Source organism: Dermacentor albipictus, chromosome 5 (genome assembly GCF_038994185.2).
Source record: "Dermacentor albipictus isolate Rhodes 1998 colony chromosome 5, USDA_Dalb.pri_finalv2, whole genome shotgun sequence".
NCBI classification, from domain to species: Eukaryota; Metazoa; Arthropoda; class Arachnida; order Ixodida; family Ixodidae; genus Dermacentor; species Dermacentor albipictus.
In genome coordinates this window covers 164,520,001-164,544,661 of record NC_091825.1, presented here as the reverse complement: position 1 = coordinate 164,544,661, position 24,661 = coordinate 164,520,001, and the positions used below count along the sequence as shown (strand labels likewise).

Sequence of the window (24,661 nt, the reverse complement as noted above, 5' to 3'; positions counted from 1 at the left end):
AAAAGTGATTGCGGACTAAGTCTAACAAAACTTAATGCAACCAGCTTCTGGCAGTTGATATGCCAGTGTAAGTGCCTGTAAACCTTCATAAATATAGGGTGTCCCTGTTAGTGTTTGCCGAGCTGTTCAATGAAAAAAAATAAAGTTTTAAAAAAGACGGTGCAATACATAAATTTAGCGCCTACGGTGTTCGGTCGGTCTGATGACCGAGCACGGTAGGTCCTAAAGTAATATGTTGTGCCACGTTTTTTTAAATATTCTTTTTGTTTTGGTTCAACAGGTTGGCTAACGTTAGCTGGGACACACTACTTAAGAACACATGTCACTTCACCTTGTAAAACGTCACACTGTCAGTGGAATCGTCGAGCAAACGTAAAAAAGTCGTCAATTTATCTGAAGAATTTCGCACTTAGTAAACATTGAACTAGAGATGCCACAATAGGCTAAAAACAAATCGCTAATCACAGGTGCTGTCGAAGAATCGGCACAAATTCCCTGTTTTTAGAGGTAAAGTCCTTTGCCACACATTGCATACGTCCATATCTGGCACACGTCCGATGATGCCAAATAGCTACTCACCTGAATCCGGGCTCGTCAGTGGCTTCTTCGACAGAGGACAATAATCTATTATGTAGCAAGAATAGAGGAGGACATTTTATGTCAACTGAAAACGCCTTGTAAGAAAGGTTGATGCCACAAGCCAAAAAAAAAGTGCGCGTCTTCAAAGTCACTCACCAAGAGTGATCTCCAAGTGCTGATATATTCAGGCTTTATATTGAGAAATCAGCTGACGCTTTTTGGCAGGCACCTCTACCTGAGACAGAGAGAGAGAGAGAGAAAACTTTTATTGTGAAGTTTGAGTGGAGTTTTCTTTCCCAGCGGTGTGGGCTAGCGTGGCGTCTGCTTTGCCGCGACGCTATCAGCCCATTCCGCCTACCGTATCTGGTCTTGCGGGTTGGAAGTTTTCGTCTTCGTCTCCCACTCGTCATGTGTGGGAGCTCGCCTAAAGAGTTCTCTCGGGGGAGGGTTCTTTTCCCATCCCCACAAGATGTGATCTTGGTCCGCCAGGGGGCAGCTACAATGTTTGCAGTTTGGTGGATATTCACCACCGGTCATTGAAGCTAGCCTCTTTGGACTAAATACAGATCTAGCCTGTACTCTCCTGAGCTTAGTGGCCTGTATTCTTGTCAGTGTCTCATGCGGGGATGGATATATTCGCCTGGATTCGCCGTAATAAACGGTCATTTCGTTAAAGATGTCGATACCTTCATGCCGGTCAACCCCGTCGGGCAAACCCACCTCCCGGTTACTAGCTGCTCGGGCGGCTAGGTGGGCGGCCTTATTGCCAGGGTTGCCCGCATGAGCGGGTACCCACACCAACTTCAATTGATTGAGATTTTTGTTGATGATTCTAAGTGCTCGAGGGGAAATGAAACCTGAGGTGTAGTTACGAATCGCTGTTTTCGAGTCAGATATAATAATCTTGGTGCCCGAAATGGAGGTGCCCATGGCGATGGCGGCCTCTTCCGCCTCCACAATGGAATATGTGTTTACCGTCGCACAGCTGATGGTGTGTCCGTCATCAAAGACGCGATGGGGGCAAACAGTTTTGAGTGTTCTGGCGCTAAATTGTTTCCGTTTTCATTTTGCGCGAGCTCAAAATCTGTCTCATTTCGCCGGCTACAGCAAACCCAAAGTGATACGACATCTCCCCTCTCCAAAAATGCCTAATGTCTGGGTATGCCGGTGACGTTTACTGACACTATAGCCTTGCAGACGTTGCTAATTACTTGAGCTGATTAAGAGAAATTGCAGAGGCACATGTGCTTCACGCCTAATTTTAATATAGAGTGGTGGAGCGAGAGACAAGGGAAGGAAGGCGACGGTTAACCAGAGTGGAAAATCCGGTTTGCTACCCTATACTGAGCGTGAACAGCGCAAGAGGCAGCACGGGGACAAAAACAAGACGGTACATCCATCGGAACAAGCCTTCCAATCTCATTGTAGCCTCTAGCGCAGTTCACGCTGAATATCGACTACCAACTAGCCCAGTCAGCCACCTTCATACCCTACACAGGGGTAAGGGGAAGGTGAAAAGATAAGAAAATAGAGAGTGAAGCACAGGCATGCGTTCGCAACACATGATCAAGAGCGGCCCAATGAGCACCAATTAAAGCTAAAGCGATCTGTACAGGCTTATTGTCCTACGAATTGTAGGAACGCCTTCGCCGCACTCTTCTGCGATTGGTTTTACGACCGGCACTCCAAAATGGTTTGCGATGTCAATGGTCTGTGACCCAATGCGAGCTAATGCAGGCGTGAGTGATCGACATAGATAATTAAATAATTGATTTTTTTCTGCACAAATAAACCAATGTTTAAAATAATTTCGTTTCCTATCCTTCTCTCGCTTTCCGTAGCGCTTTCTCTCGCTTTCCGCTTTCAGTCTCCGCAAGCCTCCATATCTTCAGGTAGCAAACTAAGATTTTTTAGGCTGTGCGCTCCTAAAGTCACGTGCTACCGGATGTCTGCAGTTTAAAAAATGTTCCACATCCGCCACCATGACCACGAGCAGTGCTGATTAACAGTTCCAAGGCTATATATCATCACCATCATCATCATGATCATCCTATTTTTATGCCCACTGCAGGACGAAAGGCCTCTCTCAGAGATGTCCAATTACCCCTGTCTTGCGCTAGCTGACTGTAACTTCCATCTGCAAATTTCCTACTTTCATCAGCTCATTTTCATGCCCACTGCAGGACGAAAAGGTCTCTCCCAGTGAAGTCCAATTAACCCTATCTTGTGCTGGTTGACCCCAACTGGCGCCTGCAAATTTCCTACTTTCAATCCATTTTCCCCTTCCCCAGTGCAGGGTATGCCTACCGGCCTCAGCTTGGTTAATCTCCCGGCCTTTCCGTTATGACTTCTCTCCCTCTCTCTCTCCTCAATTTTATCCACCCACCTAATTTTCTGCCGTTCTCCACTGCGCTTCTCTTCCTTTGGCACTCATTCTGTAACTCTAATTGTCCACCGGTTATCTTCCCTACGCAATGCATCGACTGCCCAGCTACACTTTTTTCTCTTAATGTCAACTAGAATATCGGCTATCCCCGTTTGCGCTCTCATTCACAACGCTCTCTTGCTGTCTCTTAACGTTACGCCAAAAATGTTTCGTTCCATCGCTCTTTGAGCGGTCCTTAACTTGTTCTCGAGCTTTTATTTTCGTCCCATAGCTTCTGCCCCATATGTCAGCACCGGTAGAATGCAATGATTGTACACTTTTCTGTTCAACGACAGTGGTAAGCTTCCAGCCATGCTTTGGTATTGCCTGTCGTATGAACTCCAACCTGTTTTATTGTGAATTTCCTTCTCATGATCAGGGTTCCCTGTGATTAATTGACCTAGCTAAACGTTCTCACAGTAAAATATTTTTGCGCGCACAATTGACCGGGACACAGTGAAGGGCGACACACGAGCGCTTACAACTATTTTATTTTCGGAAAGATATAGAACATATATACCCCAGCTATCAGCGCTGAGCATGTGCAACAAGAGTGGTCAGTAAAACAGAAATAGATTAAAAACAGATTAAGAAGGTTCAACCAGTATTTAAAAAAGCAAATTCATTTTCAGTGATTACAACGGATGGTTGGCTTATGCATCTTTCAGCGCACTTTTTGATATGAAATGCTTCTGTGATTTCACGTGTTAGTTTATTTTTATCTGAAAACAAAATGTCAGTGTTAAAAATACCGGATCACATTGACATATATTACAGTGGTTCGACAAGTGCGAATGATTTTCTTTACCAAGAGAACGTTCATGTTCTTTTAGACGGGTGTTTATGCACCGACCGGTTTGTCCTATGTACATGTTGCCACAGGTCAATGGAAGCCGGTACACAACGCCTATTCTGCATTTTGTGAATTTTTGATCGTCTTTTAGACCACAGCTGCATTTTTTTACTCAGCGCTGAACCTTCACTGTGTCCTTGTCAATTGTGCGCGCAAAAATATTTTACTATGAATTCGTACCAACTCGCCCAACTATCACTTCTGCTGTAGCTAAACGTACTCCTTCACAGACTCTAGAGGCTGAATGGCGATCTTAAACTCTTGTTTCCTTGCCCGACTATTCATCATTATTTTTGTCTTCTGCATATTAATCTTCAACCCCACTCTTACACTCTCTCTGTTAAGGTCCTCAATCATTTGTTGTGACTCGTCTGCATTGTTGCTGAATAGAACAATGTCATCGGCAAACCGAAGGTTGCTGAGATATTCACCATCGATCCTCACTCCTAAGCTTTTTCAGTCTAATAGTTTGAATACTTCTTCCAAGCATGCAGTGAATAGCATTGGATAGATTTTGTCGCCTTGGTTGACCCCTTTCTTGATAGGTAATTTTCTACTGTTTTTGTGGAGAACCAAGGTAGCTGTGGAATCTTTGTAGATATTTCTCCAATATTTACGTATGCCTCCTGTACTCTTTGATTACGCAATGCCTACATGACTGCTAGTATCTCTACTGAACCAAGTACATTTTCATAATCTATGTAAGCCATAGAGAGAGGTTGATTGCGCTCTGCAGATTTCTCGATTACCTGATTGGTGACATGGATGTGACCCATTGTAGAGCATCCCTTCCTGAAGCCAGCCTGTTCTCTTGGTTGAATGAAGTCAAGTGGTGCCCTTATTCTTTTGGAAATTAGCTCGGTGAATATCTTCTACGTTACTAAAACCAAACTTTTCAATTCTTTAATGTTTCCCTTTTTGTGGATCAGTATAATGTTTGCATTCTTCAAGTGCTCTGGAACCCTTGAAGTCGATAGGCAGTTTGTATAAAGGGCCGCCAGTTTTTCAAGCATTATGTCTTCTACCCCTTCCCCCCTGTGCAGCGCGCTTGAGGTGTCCTCATCTGAGAGACAGTTACTGCGCTGCACTTTACCCCATGTTTCTTCCTTCCCAAACAAGAATCTCTCTCTCCATCTTTAATTAAATCGACTGCATCTTATTCCATCTTCTCCTGCCGCTGTTCCACGGGACACGTTTTGCAAAGCTCTTCTAGCTTTATCGCTAGTTATACAAAGAGCTCCTGTACCCTGTTCGTCAATACTTCCAATGAAGGTTGCGTGGCTGATTTGTGTGTTGTGCAGGTAAGTATAAAATTCTTCTGCTGCATTTACTATACCATCGAAATGGCTGATCACATTACCCTGCTTATCTTTCTCTGCATACTGAAACTAATTCTGGGGCTTTACGTGCTAAAACCACAATTTTATTATGAGGCACGCCGTAGTTGGGGACTCCGGATTAATTTTGACCGCCAGGGAATCTTTTAGGTGCCCCCAATGCACGGACACGGGTGCTTTTGCATTTCGTCCCTATCAAAATACGGCCATCGCCTATCAAAATACGGCCATCGCGGCCAGGATTTGAGCCCGCGATCTTTCAGACATTATAATTTCAAATATCGCTTACTTTCTTCTGGTTTATCATCTTTGAAAGTTAACCTAATGCTAACTTATTTCCTGAGTTAGACGTTCTCATGCTTGGCCGTTTCTTTTTTGGGTCCTACGTTACTTGGGAGAGCTTAACTACTCAGTTCCCTCGTGCCTTACCTCCCACTTCAATTGCTGCTTCTGAAATCAGCCTGCCTATGGTTTCATCCTTTACCTCTAATGCTATCTTCATCTTTGTGTTCTAAAGCTCCATATTTGTTTGCGAGCACCAGCCTCAATTCGTCTGCTTTTCCCCTTACTGCGTATAGGTTGGCCTTGTTCCTCTTGACTAATTTTGTTATTTCTCTCTTGAAACTGAGAACAATTCTAGACTTCACTAACCTATGGTAACTAGCCTTTACCTTAGCTAACACTTCTACATCTTTCACTATGCTGGGATCGGTAGACAGTATGAAATCTATCTCATTTCTTGTTTCTCCACTAGGCCTTTTACAGGTCCACTCCCTGTTACTGCGCTTTCTGAAGAACGTCTTCAGTATTCCGAGCCTTTCTTTTTCGTGAATTCTACCAACATCTTTCCTCGACTATTCCTAGAACTATAGGTTATGCACATACATAAACATCTAAGAAAGTGTGCGGCGGGACTGCCGTCGTCGTAGCTCAATTGCTAGAGCACTGCACGTGTCATACAGAGGTTCTGGGTTCAGCTCCCACTAATGGCAAAAGTGGTCATTTCTTCCACCTTCATTTCCGTTTCTTAGGAACATAAGGATTATCCCAAAATTAACCAGCAATGATAATTACTTTCTCAATTCAACAAAAAAACAGGCAAGTTTCCCCTATGCTTTCCTCGACTTCATAGTCTGCTATAGCTTCATGTGGTCGAGCCCTCTTTATTGACCGGGTCACGGTCGAAGAACCGAAAAACAGGCGTATCAAGACAACAGTGAACCATAATGTTTATTGCACTCGGTATTTATACCAGAACGAACTAAAGAGGGTTGACGGAAATAGAGGGCGAGGAAAGGGGGCATGTGTAGTTCGAGAACGCATAGATGACTTATGCTCGTTGAGCTGATACGATACACCCTCGCTCCCCCCGTCTCTTCTCTGGGTTACACGATCGATCATATACGCATATCATTGACGCACTGACTTTCTCAGTGGCTGCTACGTGTCGCTCGGGGGCTCGCGGGCATTCTGATGAGCACGAAATGGCGGCTTGGAATGCTGAGCCAACTCGGCTGCGTTATATCATCGAGACAAAAAATTCCAACTCTAAACGTACAATAAAGAAAGATCGCACTCCGGTATTTCGCCACACGCAGAACCACCCTGTATTCGAACACAATATATTTGCACTCATGCACCATATGCGTACTTTGCAGTTATAAGTCGCGCAGTACGTTGCTTCGAAACGTTGAAACAACGCGCGTCCGAGATACGTACGAGAAATTGTGCAGTGAACGTTGACGCGGCAGCGAGGCCTGACGCACGTTGGATCCGGCTTCCGCTGCTGACTTTTGCGCAGCCGGAAAAAGCGTGCGTTTCCAAAAGAATAACATCTTTATTTCACACTTCCGCTTGACACAACTTTCGCGTGTATAGAGTTCGGGCTTGAAACGGAGGCTGCGTATCCTACGCAGCCCTACCATGGTGTCAAAACGTGAAGGCAATCAACGTCGTGCTAGCTACCCGGCATTCAATCATCGCGCGCACAAAGCGATGAAAGTGTTTCGAGTAGGCTACATATGTTACCTAGAGGAGTCGGTACAGATAAATTATTGTCACGTGCAGTTTCTCGAACGTAGACAAACCGACAAATGATGTACCGAATTTACTGGAATGTAGGGCGACCCCTATGTATTGAACTCGCCGAGGTATAAAAAGCTATAATCCGAATAAATGTCGACACATATCTTTTTATAAAAAAAAGAAAAACTTTGAACATGACACACCTTTATTTACCCTAAGTTCCGCTAGTAAATCTCGCTAGTCGATGCCCCAAACTGCATCCTCGTCGGTACTGTCAGACAAGTCGTCCTCGTCGAATGCTTCGCAGGCGTGCTCGGCACCCTTGGCGACGTCGTCCTCCGTGCTGTCGCGTGCGTTGGATATGCAGCATTTCTTGACGGCAGTCTGGATAATATCTACAGCTTTACTGCGGGCACAACCAAGGAAGTCCGTTCGCTCGATACATTTGCTAGCTTTGCTCACGAATATACGTCGACATCCTTTAGTGTAACGAATACAGGTCGCTAACTCATTTTGGGCTACATTTTCGACAAAACAAAAAGTTCGATCTAGGTTCGAATAATTATAGCAGCCGGTCACAGCAGGTACGTGACGTAGCTAGTAAGCAGATTTCTCGGTTGCAATCGCTGTTGCGCTCACCGATGACACTCTTTCCCATATCTACAGCGACTCCATAGCCGCTATCAGAGCTTTCCAAAAGGGCACGGTCTGCGCACAGGCTCTCAGAATTGTTTCAAAGAAGGAGATTAAGAAGCACTTCATATATATACTGGTTCCCGGCACACTTAGGACCAAAGATCGACGACGTCCCCAACCTTAACGAGGCGGCACACGAGGCTGCGCGTGCGCTTACAGACCGCGCGGCTTCACCCAACCACTCGGAGAATAAGGACGCGCCCACTACATACAATGAAATCACTAAACACTACTACCTACAACGCAGACAGTATAGCACGCCACACCGCACGCTCACTCGAGCTCAAGAGGTTAGACTCAGAATGCTACAAGCAGACACATACCCCACGCAAAACAGATTACACCATTACATGCCTGAGCTCTACGACAAGTCTTATTGCACCAATTGCAATACATACCTTAACGTATGTCATTTACTCTGACCGTGCTCGCAAGCTCACATAAACTCCGTACCGGACAAGCGCAAGTTTGCAAAAGCAATCGGGAGCGAAGAACTCGCTCCCCAACTCTGGACCGTCCAGCAGGTCCACGACGCCGCCAGGAAACTCAACCTCCCGGTTCCGTCGTGGGAGACGCCCACTCCATGAGAGCCCAAAGCTCTCGTGGCCTGCAGGACCTGAATAAAGTTGATTTCCTTCCTTCCTTCTCGGCGATATTGGCACGGATTAGTTGACAAAGTATACTGTGACATCATTTATTTTCCTTTGAGGATCAATAATGTTCTGTGCTTGCCACACAACCTTTCCTTAGAACCAACCAGGTTTTAGGTTCACACATTATCCCCCAATTTGTCCCATAGATTCAGCGCATTGAATGAAATCATGGCACTTTACCGCACGTCGCTCGCTAAGCTTATATGTCGCATTCGGGCTCGCACACTCACCACGGGCAAATTAATGTTTTTGTGTTCTAATTCCTTTTCCACTGTACACAGGGTGTCCCAACTATCATGCATCAAAATATAAACATATGAAAACGCTACGGAGCTGGGCAGAACCAAGGCAATATTGTTTGCCGTCGCTTGGATATTACTTTAAGCATTCGGTCTAATTACATAATTAATATTAATTAACTAATTAATCAAGCAACATCTCAGATACTATCATTAGATGAAAAGTGTCGATGAGAAAATTGCGCAGCAACATGAGAAACTCCCGATACAGCTTTCTGTTGCTCAATACGTGTGGTGTGATAACTTTATTTGGAATCCGGCGATTGGGAGGCCCGGGCCTGGGGCCGCCTAGATGGCCACTGGGAGCTGCTGCTCCAGTGCGGCTTCCTTGGCTCGCTGGACGGCCCAAAGTTGGTCTTGGAGTTCTGAGCTGAGCAGCACGGCCGACCACCACGCCCGTAGATTTTCTGGGGAGACTGCCATTTTATTTTGGTATATTTCACATCCCCACAACATGTGTTGAAGGGTGGCTCTAACAGACTTGCATAGCTCGCACATATCGCTCTCGTATATATCGGGGTAGAAAGTTTTTAGTTGCACGGGACTCGTATAAGTTCCTGTTTGTAGTCGCCTCCAAGTAACGGACTCAGCTCTGTTCAGTTTAGTGTGAGGCGGTGGTAATACTGCTACATAAAAGTGATTTTCCGAGCGTGAAAGAAGTCCGCGAATACAGGCAAAGTGCCTCGAGCGGCCAGCCACGCCGCAATCTTGCGTGTATTCGCGGGCTTCTTTCACGCTCGGAAAAGCACTTTTACGTAGCACGTATTGAGCAACAGAAAGCTGTATCGGGAGTTTCTCATGTTGCTGCGCAATTTTCTCATCGGCACTTTTCATCTAATGATAATATCTGAAAAGTTGATTAATTATTTGATTAATGTATTATATATTATGACTAATTATGTAATTAGGCGGAATGCAAAAATGATCTGAGCATCTCCAAGCGGCGGTAAACAACATTACCTTGGTTCTGTCCAGCTGCGTGGCATTTGCATATTTTTAAAAAAATCTTGGTGCAGGATACTTGGGACACCCTGTAGTGCTGCGAAAACTGCCGCATATGGTAGGAATTTGAGAATAAGAGACACTAGTCATTGGTTCATAACGAACGTGCGATGGCACATTGCCTTAAAATAAGCAATAAATTAGCTATAAGGACGTTCGAAACCAGAAGCACGGATATTAGACAAATTCATGTGGTCATACGTCCTCTGTATGCTGCTCTGCAGCATGCCAAAAGCCACGAGCCATAGGCACCAGCACTTTATTTCCCTTTCATATTTTATTTCATTTACCCCTTTGCCCAACACCGATTAGCCTTTCGGTACATACACTGGCTAAGGTTCCTGTCTTTCCCTCTCTTTTTCCTCCTTCGCTTGAGATGAAGCTAGTTTCGGACTAGTTGTGCCCTACATGGCTGCAACGAGTAATTTCATTTTTGCTAGCCATTCCCTGCAGAGATTGCGGATGCAAATGTAGGCTCGGCCAGTGCACAATAAAAGCAAGAAGAAAATGAAATGACAAGTTTGATAACAGAAGCACATGATATCTCTAAATTAGAAGATGGGTACATCGGTGAGGCATCAAATGCACTGTCAGAAAAAGAGATAGCTTTCTTTGGGTGTATGCATACGTGTGTAGAGATATTACTCGGGACAAGCGCTGTGTTGTGGAAAGTGCAAAGAAGGGTCACGTTCTGTCCGAAATAAAATTGTTGTAAGTTTGCGCCTTGTGTGTCCCATCGTACTTGTGGCTGTGTCCTTTATGCGCAAAACTATAAATACTTGCGACAGTGAAGTAATAAACTTCAACAATTCAGGAAATGGTGTAATTAAAACAGTGCGTGCAATCAGCGGTCGTCGCGTGGTTGACGTGATGGAGTCACTGCATATTACCTCACTCTCTTTACGGATGCGTGGCGTGCTTTTCCTTGCTTCTTCCTTTAGGTGATCGATATAAAATGACGCTCAACACAATTAAAGCGGATTGCAACGCAGCTAACGCTGTCTTCGACAATCATTATATATCGAAAGTTTCCACTGGATTTTTGTTTTCCAAGCACATAGAAACTGGCGCTTCAGCATTGGCGGAACGACACCTCTCGTTCACTCTCAGAGCTTCCAAAAAGGCGCTATTGGCTCTGCGACTCAAGGTAGTGAAAGTTAGTTGGTAATCCCGCTGGAGTATAACACGGCATGTTATCAAGGTGCTCCAACCATGTGGGTTTGGTCTCTACCATCCTTCAGCCGTGCCTTCCACGGGAGCCTCTGTCTTGCTGCAAAGATGCTCGCGCGAATGCCTCTGTCACTCGTGAAAAGAAAAAAAGGAGAAGCAAAAAGAAGTAGGAAGAAAGAAAGAGGCACATTGACCGTAAATACATGCGCGCCAGTAAATTCAGTAAGAAAACATCCGGCTGTCAACATGGGGACCATCCATCGAGAGGCAACGGAAATCTTCATTAAATGTGCAAGAAGTGCCAGCGAACAGTGTTTGGTCGCTGTTTGTACGAGAGACGGCCATCGCGGATAGCTATATAGCCCATAGGGGACACGACTCGCACTACGAGGAGAAAGAGAGACGGCTACAGAAAAGGAAACGATGCCCAAGGGGTCGCGAAACTAACAAGAACAATATGCGGCAGGCTCCACCCTGCTCCCGTAGAAGGGGACGAACGTGTTACAAAGAAGGGGAAGCAGAAGGCGAGTGTACAGCCGCCACTCAGAATGAGCCACGGTGTCAAAGACATCCGCACAGGCCGGCGGAGCTGATGAGCCGGAACGAGGAATCTGCTGCCGATGCTGCTGCGTGGATGACCGGTGAGGTCAATACTCTCCGAATAAATCGCGAAAAGTCGCACACGGCGGAAACTACGACGCATCTCCGAGGCGAGTCCCAAACTCGTTTTCTGAGGATAATCACTCGGACAACTTCCCTTATTAGGCACAAAACACCCTGACCTGCCTAAGTTCGCCACGTCCTTGGAAGCACCAAGCCCAATTGTGAAACCGGACGGATCCGGGAGAAGGTCTCGTTTGTCCCCAACTGCCGCAAAAGAAAGGTATAGCCAAACGATCAGGGTTATCTTGTGCGGGCCACTGACCTTTGTAACCGCGTTTCAGGGAAATTGATCTTCTTAAATACTGACATCAGTGCCTTTATTCCAGCACTACGAATGTTCGCAGATTCTATGCTAGCTCGTGTGCTGCTTCGATCACGCGAATTTGATTGTCACGCGCCGCATTAAAATTATGGCGGGTGGGGTTTGAATACTGCCTGCTTCTATAGTATATACTGGCCTTAAAACGTACTGGAGGTGTCTTTGAAGCCTGCTTGCGCTCAGCCTCGGCCTAAATCTCCTCAATGAAGAGCTTCGGACAGGTGGCTTCTCATAAGGATAGCCAAACCAACAGCGGTAAGACTTAAATGCATTTCATGACGTCCTCCTTTGTTTCTCCGTCGTCAATATCTTTGAGGAGGCAATAAGTAAGCGAAATTCACACACGTGAACTCGCGCAAGTAGACAGCCGCTAAACTACGCCTCCTGAACGCAGCTGTACGAGCGCATTTGACTGAACGCATTAGTGACTATACCTCACTATGTATCTCTGCCCCTCTCAGTCACCGCACTCCAGCTACAGCGACTGATCTACCTGCACTGCGGGCCACTTTCATTTACATCATTGACCAGGCAGCTGAGTCTTAGTCGTCTTCACCGACTCAAGAGTGGCCCTGCAGTCCCTGAAGTCGCCACGCACGCATGGACAACTCGTCATGGACATCACACACCTATGCTGTAAAGCCTGCGAACTGCATCCCAGCGTTATGCTGCAGTGGTTACCAGCGAACTGTGGAATACAAGGCAGCGTCTAGGCTGACCGCGCTGCCAAAACTGGACATCAGACTTCGAGAATTCTGTCCCAGATACCTTTCTCGAGAAAAGACGCGCCGGCACTGCTATCTGCACGCGCTTGGCGTTTCCAGCGATCCCTCTGGACAGATGCAAGCCATCAGTATGGACCCCTATGCAAAATTCACTCATCGTGTGACTTTTACGTCCCGCGAGGTCTCAGTAAACATGACCATACATGCCTACACAGCATCAGACACAACGTGTCCTACACGAACTACTTCAAGTGCAAGATTCAACTGACTGACTCACCAATGTGTTTTGTATGCAACGCCCCTGATAACCTGCGACTCATTCTGTGCATCAGAGATAGAGTTTTTGAAGGCGGCACGGCACCTTTCAGCGGGTCATGAGCTTGGAATTGCGGCAGATTCTCGGCCCATGGCAAAGCCCCACCTGCGCGCTATGCGCCATGAAAGCGCTGCTGAAGTTCTTGCCGGCCACGAGCCTTAACGAAACTTAGTAAATATATGTATATAGTAGATAAGTGGTGTGCGTGACTGTATGGGCTGTTAAGTGTTTATCACTGTATATATCATAATAATCACTCAGCACATGGAGTAGCATGTCAGTTGAACAAGCACGCTAACTTCTCCAGCATATCAATGAACCTTGTTTCCATCTCAGTGGGGAAGTTAGTTTGCTCGCTTCTCTCTAAATATAGCGCGCAGCCATTATGGAGATTTTCCCAAGAATAGGATGGACTTGGAAAAGACATTTATTCCATCCTCGAAAAATATACATGCAGAATTGTGCGCATCGACTATTTGTCTTTCTTCATACTATCCTGTCTCCTCTGCCGCGAACCTCGCGATATCTATCTATCTATCTATCTATCTATCTATCTATCTATCTATCTATCTATCTATCTATCTATCTATCTATCTATCTATCTATCTATCTATCTATCTATCTATCTGTATAAATGATAAGGCTATATTAATTTATCATTATTTACTGCTTCAATCGCGCCACACCGAGGTGGCGCATAACTAAAGAGCAGAACTAAAGTATCTCAAGTCGAGTAAAGAGGGCTCGAGCAGCCGTCGCGGTCGCGAACGCACCAAGGAGCAGGCGCCACACCACTGGGCGATGATAGACAGCACGCAGGATAAAATGGAGCGGTGGTGGGCGATGACGAAACCGCAAGCGAAGGCTGAAATAGGGCGCTGCCACAGAAGGATAAACACGGCGGCGCGCACAAGTTAGCGATGGCGCGACGTCACCGCAGGCGCTTGCAAGGGCGGGGGAGCCCCCCACGCGAGAAAAAGCCTGCGCCGTGCCGCGAGTGCGCTGACTGTTCTTGCAGCATGACGGTGCGCCCGCTTCACAAAGCACGGCTTCATGTCGTTGTTATTCGTGGAATAGAAACAATAAGATCACTTGCTGCTGCGCGGAAGCCAGCTTCAGTTTTGCAATTCTTTACACAAAAGTGGCCACCAAAACAACTGTTAACCAAGCTTCTATAGTTAAACAAGCCAGCCCGAAGCCTCCTGCTTTTCAGCACACTCTCCAACCAATTACGTAACCGAAGCAACGAAACGAAGGGCATTCAGCACAGCGCATTTGCCTGCCCTCCCACCCCTCCTTTATTTTTAAGAAGACCACGAAAAGAAAAAAAAAGCAACATGTTTCAGCAGCGTGCCAATTCTCTGGAGTACATCTAGTGCCAGAACTTGGTTAACATCCGAGAGCTTCGTATTTATGATATTCCATTGAGTAGCGCGAAAGCACTTCAAGCCCAATGCATGTAATTTAGGAAGCTGTGTTTTTTGGGCGATAATTTGGGCCTCATGTCCTTTTCATTTTCCATTTTTCTTATAACGTCGATCTCGCCGAGTGTCCGATCCCGGTGATGTGGGCGGCGCGAATGAATTTGAAGCAATGACAGAAGGCGAAAAGCACGGAGAGTGAAAAGAATTCGTTACAAAATGCGGCCCCCGATGCGCAACCACAAGTTGAGCGTTCGAGAAAGAGCAACGGCTATAAAAGTATTCGCTGTAATGCTCATTTTTGTGTGCGCTTCACGCGAGGGAAAGGACAAGCATCCATTTACATAAAGTGTTTATATGAACCAAAGAGTATATGCAGGAAAACTTGTGGCTAGAAGTAAACATCATGGGCCGAACTCACAAAGCTTTTTGTTCGTAAGTGCTGTTTTTCATTGGCTGATCACCTTGGCTAATAATATGTCCTTCATCACTACTGGCTGGTACAAACGCTTTTAGCCTAAGAACGTTTTGTGAATGCGGACCCATGTTATTAATTTACGCTTATTTCTTCTGTTTAACGACTGTGGTATAAAAGTTGTGTAAAGAAGCATAAAGTGCCTCAGAAAAGCTGGCCAACGTTTCGATAGGTGGACCTATCTTAATCTTGTATCTGCCAGCAACTTCTCCAAGGCCACACAGTGAAAAAAAGTTCATGCTTAAAGGTGTTGGTTTGTTCCTTGCGCTTATGGTTGTGAGTGAGCGAATAAGCTTTATTCCAGAGATCAAACTGTTGATGCACGGAGGTGGGCGGCCGCCCTATTTCAGGTCCTGTACGGGTTCATGGCCCTGTACTGATAGCCTAGTCATGTTCACCAACCGTGACTGGTCCTCAGGACTTTAGTTTGTCAGAGAAATGAAAGAGAGAGAGCACAGTTTCGGCGCACAGTGGAAAGTTCGCACCGAGTCTGCACACGGTTCCTAAGACCTGTAGACTTGAGGTATTTCAAGAGCGCTTTCGCGGCTTTTTGTGCCATCGATGCGTACGGCCAGGTTCCAAGGATCTTCATTAAGGAAAATGGTCTAGAGTCATGCTGACTCAGTGCTGTCCTGAGAACTTCGTTCTTGGCGTCGTATTGGGGACAGATACGTAGTATGTGCTCAATCGTTTCTATGGTTCCACAACAGTCGCACATGGGCGTATCCCCCATTCCTACGCGGAACGAGTAGGCCTTCGTAAATGCCACCCCGAGCCAGAGGCGGCACGATACTGTTGCCTCAGAGCGGGAAATTTAGCTTTAAGAATAGATCCAGCTTATGAAGATGACACTTTGGGAGGTTGGGAGAAGACCAGTATTTGTGTGTCATAGCCATGAACTTTCCGCTTTCAAAATATAGGTCATCACATGCATCCTAAAGTTTGGTCACGTTAATCATCTCATGTGGGAGCTCACTCGCCAACCGAGACAATGCATCCGCGTCTGTCAGGTGGCCGCCTAAACGATGGAAAATTTCGAAGTCATATTTTTGTAGTTCATTTATCCAACGAGCAAGCTTTCCTCTTGGTTCCGTCATTTTCAGAAGGTAAGTGAGGGTTTGATGATCGGTAATTAATTTAAACTTTCTCCCTCGATATATGACCGAAGATAGCGCACCGCCATTAAACCAGCCTGGGCTTCTTTCTCGGTCGCAGTATATTTAACTTGGCGAAGGCTGAAGGTATATAAACAGTAACCTATCACTCATAGCGGCTGACTCTGAAAGGTCGTTGTCTGGTATAAAACCGCCCCAGTACCATAGTTCGATGCGTCAGTATTCATCTCAAAGGGCAGGCTGAAGTCCGGTAACGTAAGCACTAAGTAGGGCGACATTTGATGTACGAATTCCTGGTAGGCTGCCTCATATTCTTTAGTCCAGAGAAAAGATGCACCATTCTTGGTCAGTTCAGTCAAGCACTTTGCTATTTTAGCAAAATCTTTGATAAATCTTCTGAAATGGTCAGCCAGTCTAACAGAAACTGAGTGAATGTAAATCATGTGGCTTCGCATGCTTCGATATTCGTTTCACCGACTCTTGTTTCGTGCTCTTGATGGCACAATCAAACACCTTTCCTAGAAAAACTTCCCGAGGCTTGAAGAATTCACTTTTTTTTTTAATGTTCTTTTTCCGACCTCGAGTAGACTGTAATATCATCAATATAGACATTGCAAAAGCGTTCAAGATGTGGTTTCAAAACATTATTCATCATCTTTTGAAAGCAAGCTGACGAATGCTTCCAATCAAAAGGCAGTCTATTTTATTCATATATGTCGAAAGGTGTCACAAATGATCAAAACTTTTTTGTCTCCTCTTCTAAAGGCACTTGCCAAAAGCCCTTGCAAAAATCCAGGCGAGAGAAGACGCTGCAACCACCAGTTTCGTTGATTATTTTGTCGACGTGTGGCATCGGGAAAGGAAACAGGTCATACTGTTAATTTGCCTATAATTGGTTCCAAGTCGATACGTTTCGTCTTCTTTCGGTGCTATAGTGATGGGTGATGTGAAGGTTGACGTGGATGGTCGGAGAACACCAGCGTCGAGCATCTTCTGCAGTTCTGCCTTCAGCTACAGCTTGTTATCCCGCGACATGTTGCAAGGCTTGCACTTCACAACTGCTGTATCTGGCAGCTCAAACGGTACTTTAAACTTTGGTGTAGCTTTAGGATAACCTCCTACATAGAGGAGCTCCGGGTACATCTTGGCGACAACATCCGCTGTAGTGGGCTTCCGAAGGCTATTACTAAGTAGAAAGAACGATGGTAACTGACATACATCATGAGTAGTAACTTAGCCATCCCAATACAGATTTGGACTGAGCGCTTGCATTACTGGGCGTGCCAAAAGCATTTGATATTTTGCTCCATCGACTCCATCCATTTACTCCATCCGCCCAATCATTGTGAGCTTACTTTTTGCCGTCATATCTATACACACCGACTCGAAACTCTTTTACAGCGTTCAAGTCCGGAATATTTTTCTTGTTCACAACGGGGATGGAAGCTCCACTGTCAATCAACGCGCTGACTTCTTTTCCATTTACATGCGCTGGAACATATACCAAGTTGGTACGCTCTACAAGAAGTATTTTGTAGTGTGGTCGCGGTGAGTTGAAATCACAGGTCTGGTTAGCTGCTTTCCTGCTCTCCTCCTGATGTGCGACTCGTTGATTCGGTGGAGCCAGTTCATCTCGGGATTTCACACTGTGTAATTTTGCTCCTCCGTACACCTTGCTGACACTATCATAGCCGCTCACAGGATGCTCAACATACAGCTCTTTCATAATGTGCAGTAACTCATCTGTTTTGTTTGATTTTCGAAGCTGAATACTGTACTGCATGTCTCCCGAAAGTCCCAGCATAATGAGCGGAACCAGTGAAGTCTGCGATAAAGCAGAGCTAGCTAAATGCAGCAGTCTCTACTTCTCAAAGAAATAGTCAAGAATGGGCCCGCAGCTGCAAGGTATAGCTTTATCCAAGCTTTGAAGCTTGTCCTCGCCGAATCAAGTTAAAAAGCTCTGTTTCCACTCGTTCCACGAGCATTCAGCTTTTTCAGAAGCTCAAAGCTTGTGCAAAATATTTTCACTACCTTCCAAGTACAGCCACATGTCCATGACTTTGTCTTTGTCCTCCTGCCAGCAATTTCTCTCATAGGCGTACTCGTAAAAATTAAGCCATTCCTGGGCAGTTGCTGTGTACGACCAGTCGTAGACCTCTGGCACGACAAACTGATTAGGCGTCTTGCTCATTTGCCGAAAGTTTGCTTGCGCTAAGAAATCCAATAGGTGCTCCTAAAGCTGGCCTATTCGTTTCATGCAGCTTGAATACATCGTGCATCAGCGCACTTGCCCAATGGTCCTCTAAATTCTGCTTATGAGAGGTTATTTCCGTTTTCGTGAAGCCGGGATTTGATTTGATTCGATGTTTATTTCTTTCAAACAAAAGGGGAAGCTAAGGCAAAATGCGGTAGGCTTGACTGGGCCTTGGCTCCCTATTACAGACAGCAGCACACACATCCAGTGCATACATAACAACAAAATACGCGTGTAAATCAAATACACAACTAGATATAAAATAACAGAAAATACATTGGTTAAGTACACAGAGAACAACTATGACGAAGCATCGATGCAATAACTGAATATACATAGAAAAAATCACAAAACTTGTCCTACAACACGTACAATACTAAGCGAATACAATTATATAGGGTATTTATTCAAATATAGCTTGACGTTATCTTTAAACGCCTTTGCTGAAGTCGAGAATTCCACATCTAGTAAAGTTTGATGACAAATGGTACCTGAAAAGTTAATTTCGGTTTCCCGTAGATAGTCCGAGTGATAGTTATTAATTTTCTACGTGGTCTCAGATGGTGCGTTACGACAGGCCTGTCAGGTAAAGTGGCGAAAAGTCTGTTTTGTTGAATATATTGGAGTCGACAATAGTAATAAATTTGATGTGCAGGTATATATGTATATTTCCTGAATAAGGCTTCTGTAGGCAAATCCCGCGGTCTGCCATAATAAGCTTCAATGGCTCTAAGGGCTAGTATTTTTTTTTGCAGAACAAGCAACCTATTTAAGTTTCCAGCTGAAGTGGTTTCCCACACAAGAATACAATATGATATTTTGGAATAAAAAGGAGCATAGTACATAGAACTGTTCAGCGATGAGGGTATTAAATTAGTAATTTTATAAAAGCATCCTATAGCTTTACTCAAATCTTTTACTGAATTAGAAATATGAATATTGCATGAAAGGTTCATTAAAACAAACACCTAGAAACTTGTGACTGGCAACTTGTTTTCTAATATTTTTATATTTAATAACTACACTGCTTCGTTCAGTAGTATTGATTGGCCGAAATATTATGTGTATAGTTTTAATAAGACTGATGCTTAGCTTATTTGCCATCAAACAATTTCCTAATCTATTTATATAATCATTGGCCCTTATTTCCGATTTCGTGAAGGAATAGTAAGTGAAAAAGGCATTGTTGTCATCAGCGTACATCACCAAATGGGGTGAGTCAGGAATATTAGTTATATCATTAATATACACTATGAATAATGGCTCCATAATTGTTCCCTGGAGAACACTTTGCTGTATAACCATGGGAGTGGAAGAGCAGTGACTGACTCTTACAAGCTGGAGCCTGTTCTACAAATAAATTCTTAATAAGTCCAAAGGTATGAACTCCATAATCCGCCAATTTAAACAATAAGATATTATGTTGAGCCCAGTCAAAGGTTTTTTGAAAGTCAAGAAATAAACCACGAGTATATATCTGAGACACAATATTATCAATTATTTTCTCTTTAATGGACAACAAAGCTTGTTCAGTAGATCTTCGCTTCCCAAATCCATATTGCAAGCTGGTTATAACGTTATATTTACGAAAGGCGTTTTCTAGCCTAATGTTTATTACTCCCTCAAACACTTTAGATAACATTTGCAGTATAGCGATAGGGCGATAGTTTGAGAATTCACTTCCGTTACCACCCTTATAGACTGGGCACGCATCAGCTACTTTTAAATCATTGGGAAACGTCACGGTTGTAAGCATGACGTTAATAATGTACGTCAAGACGTCACATATTGACATCGATACATGTTTCAGGGGAGATGCGTTGAAGCCGTCATGGTGCATTGTCTTTTAAGTTTCTGATTAAACTAGCCACTTCAGCAGCAGTTGCAGAATAGAAGGTAACAGAGTTTGATAGTGGGTTTATCAGATTTGGGGGGAGTACGTAATACAGGAGATGGAGTCACTGTATTCCGTAGGGCCAACATTAACAAAAAATGTATTCATTGCTGTAACTAAGCCAGAACGAGGCAATACTCCATCGGATGGAGTTATCTCTGATAGGTCAGATTGAGTTTTCCTATTGACTAAATTATTTACCTGCCACCATACTTTCTTGGCGTCATTACGTATCAACGTAAAGCGCTCAACATGGTAATTTGATTTAGCAGTTTTCAGTTCTTTGTTTAGTTTGTTCCTATATTTTTTGTATTCTGAAAAAAGATCAGGATTTCTAGTTTCAATATACCAATGGTACATTTCATTTCTCTTTTTAATTTTCTCATACTACGTTTTATTTATCCATGGTTTTCTATACTTTTTACTTTTCATTTTCCTTTATCTCAACGGCAAGGCTTCATCATACAAGCCAATAAATTTTTGAAGGAAAGCTTCGTATGCTTCGTTTACATCGGTCATCTAACATAGGGTACCCCAAGAAGCATCGTCAATCAGTGATTTAAATTCATCCAAGGACTCTTCACTAATGTCTCTAGACTTATATGTTACGACGGGCAATTTAGGCTTATGCAGTCTAATAGGAACAAAACAGAAAACAGGCAAATGGTCACTAATGTTATTGATCAGCACACCAGACAGAGTTTCAGAAAATAATACATTTGTGACGGAGATATTCGCAACTCCAGCAATTCATGCGACACCTAGCGGCAGTAGGGAGAAACGAAATACGGAGGTCCAGTCGCCGTGTGTGCCGTAGAGGCTGCTGTCGCGGACGGAAGAATGAAGCTGCTAGCAAAGAAAAAGCGAACGGCCAAGCAGTTCTGCTGTGTTCCTCGGTGCGTGCCAGCGAGATGGAAGGACAGCGATATTTCCGTTCACGCACTTCCCTCCGAGTGGAAAGGCTGAAGCCGCAGAACCAGGTGGATCGCTAACCTCCGCATCGGCAAGGCTGTGACGCTCACAGTGACTGTTTGCTCACGGCATTTTGCACGGGATAATTTCTCCTTACCAGGTGAGACACTATTGTGAACTCGACCCTAATGCATGACCATTGTGCGTGGCCATTATACATGTCGCTGTGTTACCTTATGTAAACACGTTTCGCATTGCGGGCACTGGCGATTGGGCTATGCATTATTTGCTGCATATGTTAGCCGCAACGCGAAATTCGAGCACAGGTTCGAGACCTGTCACAGCGGTTTCTCCGAGGAACGTCTCTTCTGCACTCGTTAACCACATTGGCTGTAATTAGAGCTCATGTTCGACGCTTCACAGCGGTTTCTGCGAGCAACGTCACCTCTGCGCTCGTTGGCTACACCCGGCTGTAACTCGGGAGGCTTTTGATGCCCAGCACGTCTCGCGCAACTTATACGGGCGTCGGAGATTCAAATGTTTACGAATGATGTACTAGCAAGTTCGGGAAGTGTTGAGTGTAAACGTGCCACGTATGTGGCATGCTAAAGCGGAATAAATATCATGCGTGGTGCGGGTGAACTTGCAGCACAGGCGCACTGCACGCGGGCACTTCCCAGCGCGACTGATTACGAATTTGCCACTTGCACTTGAGAATATCCGACGTGCTCAAGAGTGGCCATATGACACTGGTATTTCGCACCGACGGCGAGCCTATCACATTCATTGCAGAAGTTTGCCACTTACGCGACAGCCACATGTCAATTTTACACGCGTTTGCTAGTTTCGAGGAAAATTTACGGCGTCCGCCATCTACTGACGTGTCGCATGTGTATGTGCAGTATTAGTACCTAAGCTAGCTTTATCTGTGTTATTAAATCATCCCCAAGTCAGTGGCAAAACTACTCCGGTCATGTGGTGGTGTTTGCACCTGTGTACTTTGCGTTATGAGCAGCTTTCAACTACGTTTTGCAGATGCTACATTCGGTGTACAACGTTGCATAGCCTTGCACACTCAAACCGTGCTTCATTTCCTTGCAAATGTTTTTTTATAAATATTGTGGCCTTGTTTCTGAGGTAAAAAGAAAAAAATTCTGGGTGCAGCCCATATTGAGGCACACTAAAGCATAAACAATTCATTTATTTTTTCAGATGTAGCATGTCAAAGACAGCGGCTGAAAAAAATGCAGTACCAACTGAAAACCTGCCAAGGACGTCATGTTATGATGAGAACAAGGATGCTCATATGAAAGAGCTTTCACTGGCAAGACTTCGCCGACGTGTGTATCGGTCAGCCAGAGTAAGTTAATTTGACTACATGGTGCAGCACTTATATGCTTATGGTACATACACCATGTCTACAAGCATGCAATAGATGTCAACACCTTTTAATGCATTACAGAATGAATCAAGCAAAGAAACTGTTGCCTCCCCATTAGAAGCAAAGGTGTTGCCCCATGCACCTGTCAGCACGACCACCATGGTAAATTGGCTGCCTGCAACTTGTGCACACATTGCTTCACCACTAATTCCTTGGGATTAAACTCTGACATTGCAGGACGATCTCCCATCCCCTGACCGCAACAGCATGGACCAAATAAGTGACAAAGGAAATATGGTAATTTCTTTTTGTATATGTATGTGTTGTGGTAGCTGTCTTAACCTAGACGGTGGCATGCTTTCTGGATTTACATCGTAAAAGCATTGTAGCACGTGGTGTGTGATGGGTGCACATTAATTGCAACTTGTGCACACATTGCTTAACCACTGGTTTCTTGAACTGAACTCTGTCTGACATTGCAGGACGATTTCCCATCCCCTAACAGCATGGACCAAAGCCTTGCAAACACCATAAGGGACAAGGACATAGCAAATATGGCAATTTATTTTTTCTAGCCGGCAGCATGTTTTCTGGATTAACTTCGTGAAAGGATTGTGGTGTGTGATGGGTGCAAATTAACTGATGCAAAAAGCCTGGCTTTCCTACTTCCAACATTGAATTTAATACATTGACGTGCATTATTGGAATGACAAAAAGAAGCTGCATTTCGCGTCAGATATGTCAGACATTACAACTCTTGCTTTTGTTTTGTGACAGGAATGTGCTTGCCAACCTGGCCTCCGGACATTAATGGCAGAGTACTCAAGAGAAGAAAAAGACGTGGCAAATTTCCTACTAGAAATGGCTTCACGGACAAGGCTTACAGAAAGCAAGGCTGCCCAAGTGACATCGGGTACTTTTCCACAGAAGTTTGTGAACACGATAAATAGTAGCAACGTAAATACATTCACAGGCCTGCCATCATTCGATGTTCTGAATGCTCGTGTGACGTGCTACACAAAAATTCATCCACTTTCAGGACGGCACCAGTTATGTGTAAAAACAATTGCATTGACATTGGTGAAATTGAAGCATATTTCCACTGCATTCTTGAGTCACCTTTTTAACTGTTCTCTAACTACATGTAGCAACATAATTGCAGAGACTGCTCAGTTGATGTGTGAAATTTTAAAAGCAACTGTGGCTGTGCCACCAAAAGATGAATTCCAGTGGCACGTTTGCATATTCGGCATTAGGTGAATCACCTAAAATCGTGTCATGGCTGGCGATATTCGAGTAGCCTGTATTGCATAGAGGCATTTGTGCGTGTGACCTTGGCTCCATCAAAGCGTGGCGGCCTTGAGAGTAAGTGCGGTCTTCTGTTTGGAAATCCAGCATTTTTTATGCCACTCAGCCGCTTCATACTTTTCAGACACGGTCGTTGCCATGTGATCTACATGCTGCACTTGTTTGCATTGGCCAAACCTGCAGACTTCAACTTCAACACACTTTTTGTAAATTAGCAATGCACATTCTTTTGCAACTTGTATTCTTCATTGAAGTGCTGATTTACACTACGCATTCTGATGCAAGTTTTCATCTTATGGTATTCCGAGATATTTGCAGTTCACTTATGATCTGTGTGCATAGAGTTGTGGTTATTCTTCAATGGCTGTTTGTTGTCCCTTTCCTTACTTGTATTTTTTCACAAAATAAACCACATGCACTCAATATTTTGTTCACTGTACTTGCCTCATACGTTTTACTCAAGCCCATTTTTGTTGCACTTTTTAGCATATGAGGGTATATCTGGCCAAACAGAACATGAGAAGTAACATGGAACAGTGTCAAACCTGCATACGATGAGTATTTAAAAAGTTTGGCCACCAGAGTTGAGTACTCTGAAAGAATGGTTTGATTCAAATGACCCCAGCTGGTATATGTACCATAATTTATGCTTCTTCCCAGTTTGTTGAATACAGTGCAAATGGCTGTCCTGGGAAGCATAACTAAACCACTGGTAATACAACATGGGGAGACACTTGTGCAGACTTAACATCAGTGAATGATAATTATTGACCTCCAGAGAGCATATAGAGCTGTCCTTACTATCAACATATCAATAAATGGAAAGTAAGTGACATAAA

The 24,661-nt window shown here is 44.5% G+C and overlaps 1 long non-coding RNA gene across 3 annotated transcripts; it reads left to right on the top strand.

Annotated features, from left to right (window-relative positions):
* The first annotated feature begins 21,245 nt into the window (after nucleotides 1-21,245).
* Nucleotides 21,246-24,245, top strand: LOC135917557 (uncharacterized). Of its 3 annotated transcripts, none has more exons than XR_010569322.2 (4): nucleotides 21,246-21,293; nucleotides 22,346-22,493; nucleotides 22,596-22,811; nucleotides 23,292-24,245. It is a non-coding gene; the product is annotated as an uncharacterized lncRNA (long non-coding RNA). The 3 variants fall into 3 exon arrangements; XR_011514716.1 differs by adding an exon at nucleotides 22,997-23,071 and having other exon boundaries at nucleotides 22,346-22,811; XR_011514715.1 differs by having other exon boundaries at nucleotides 22,346-22,811.
* Nucleotides 24,246-24,661: the final 416 nt, after the last annotated feature.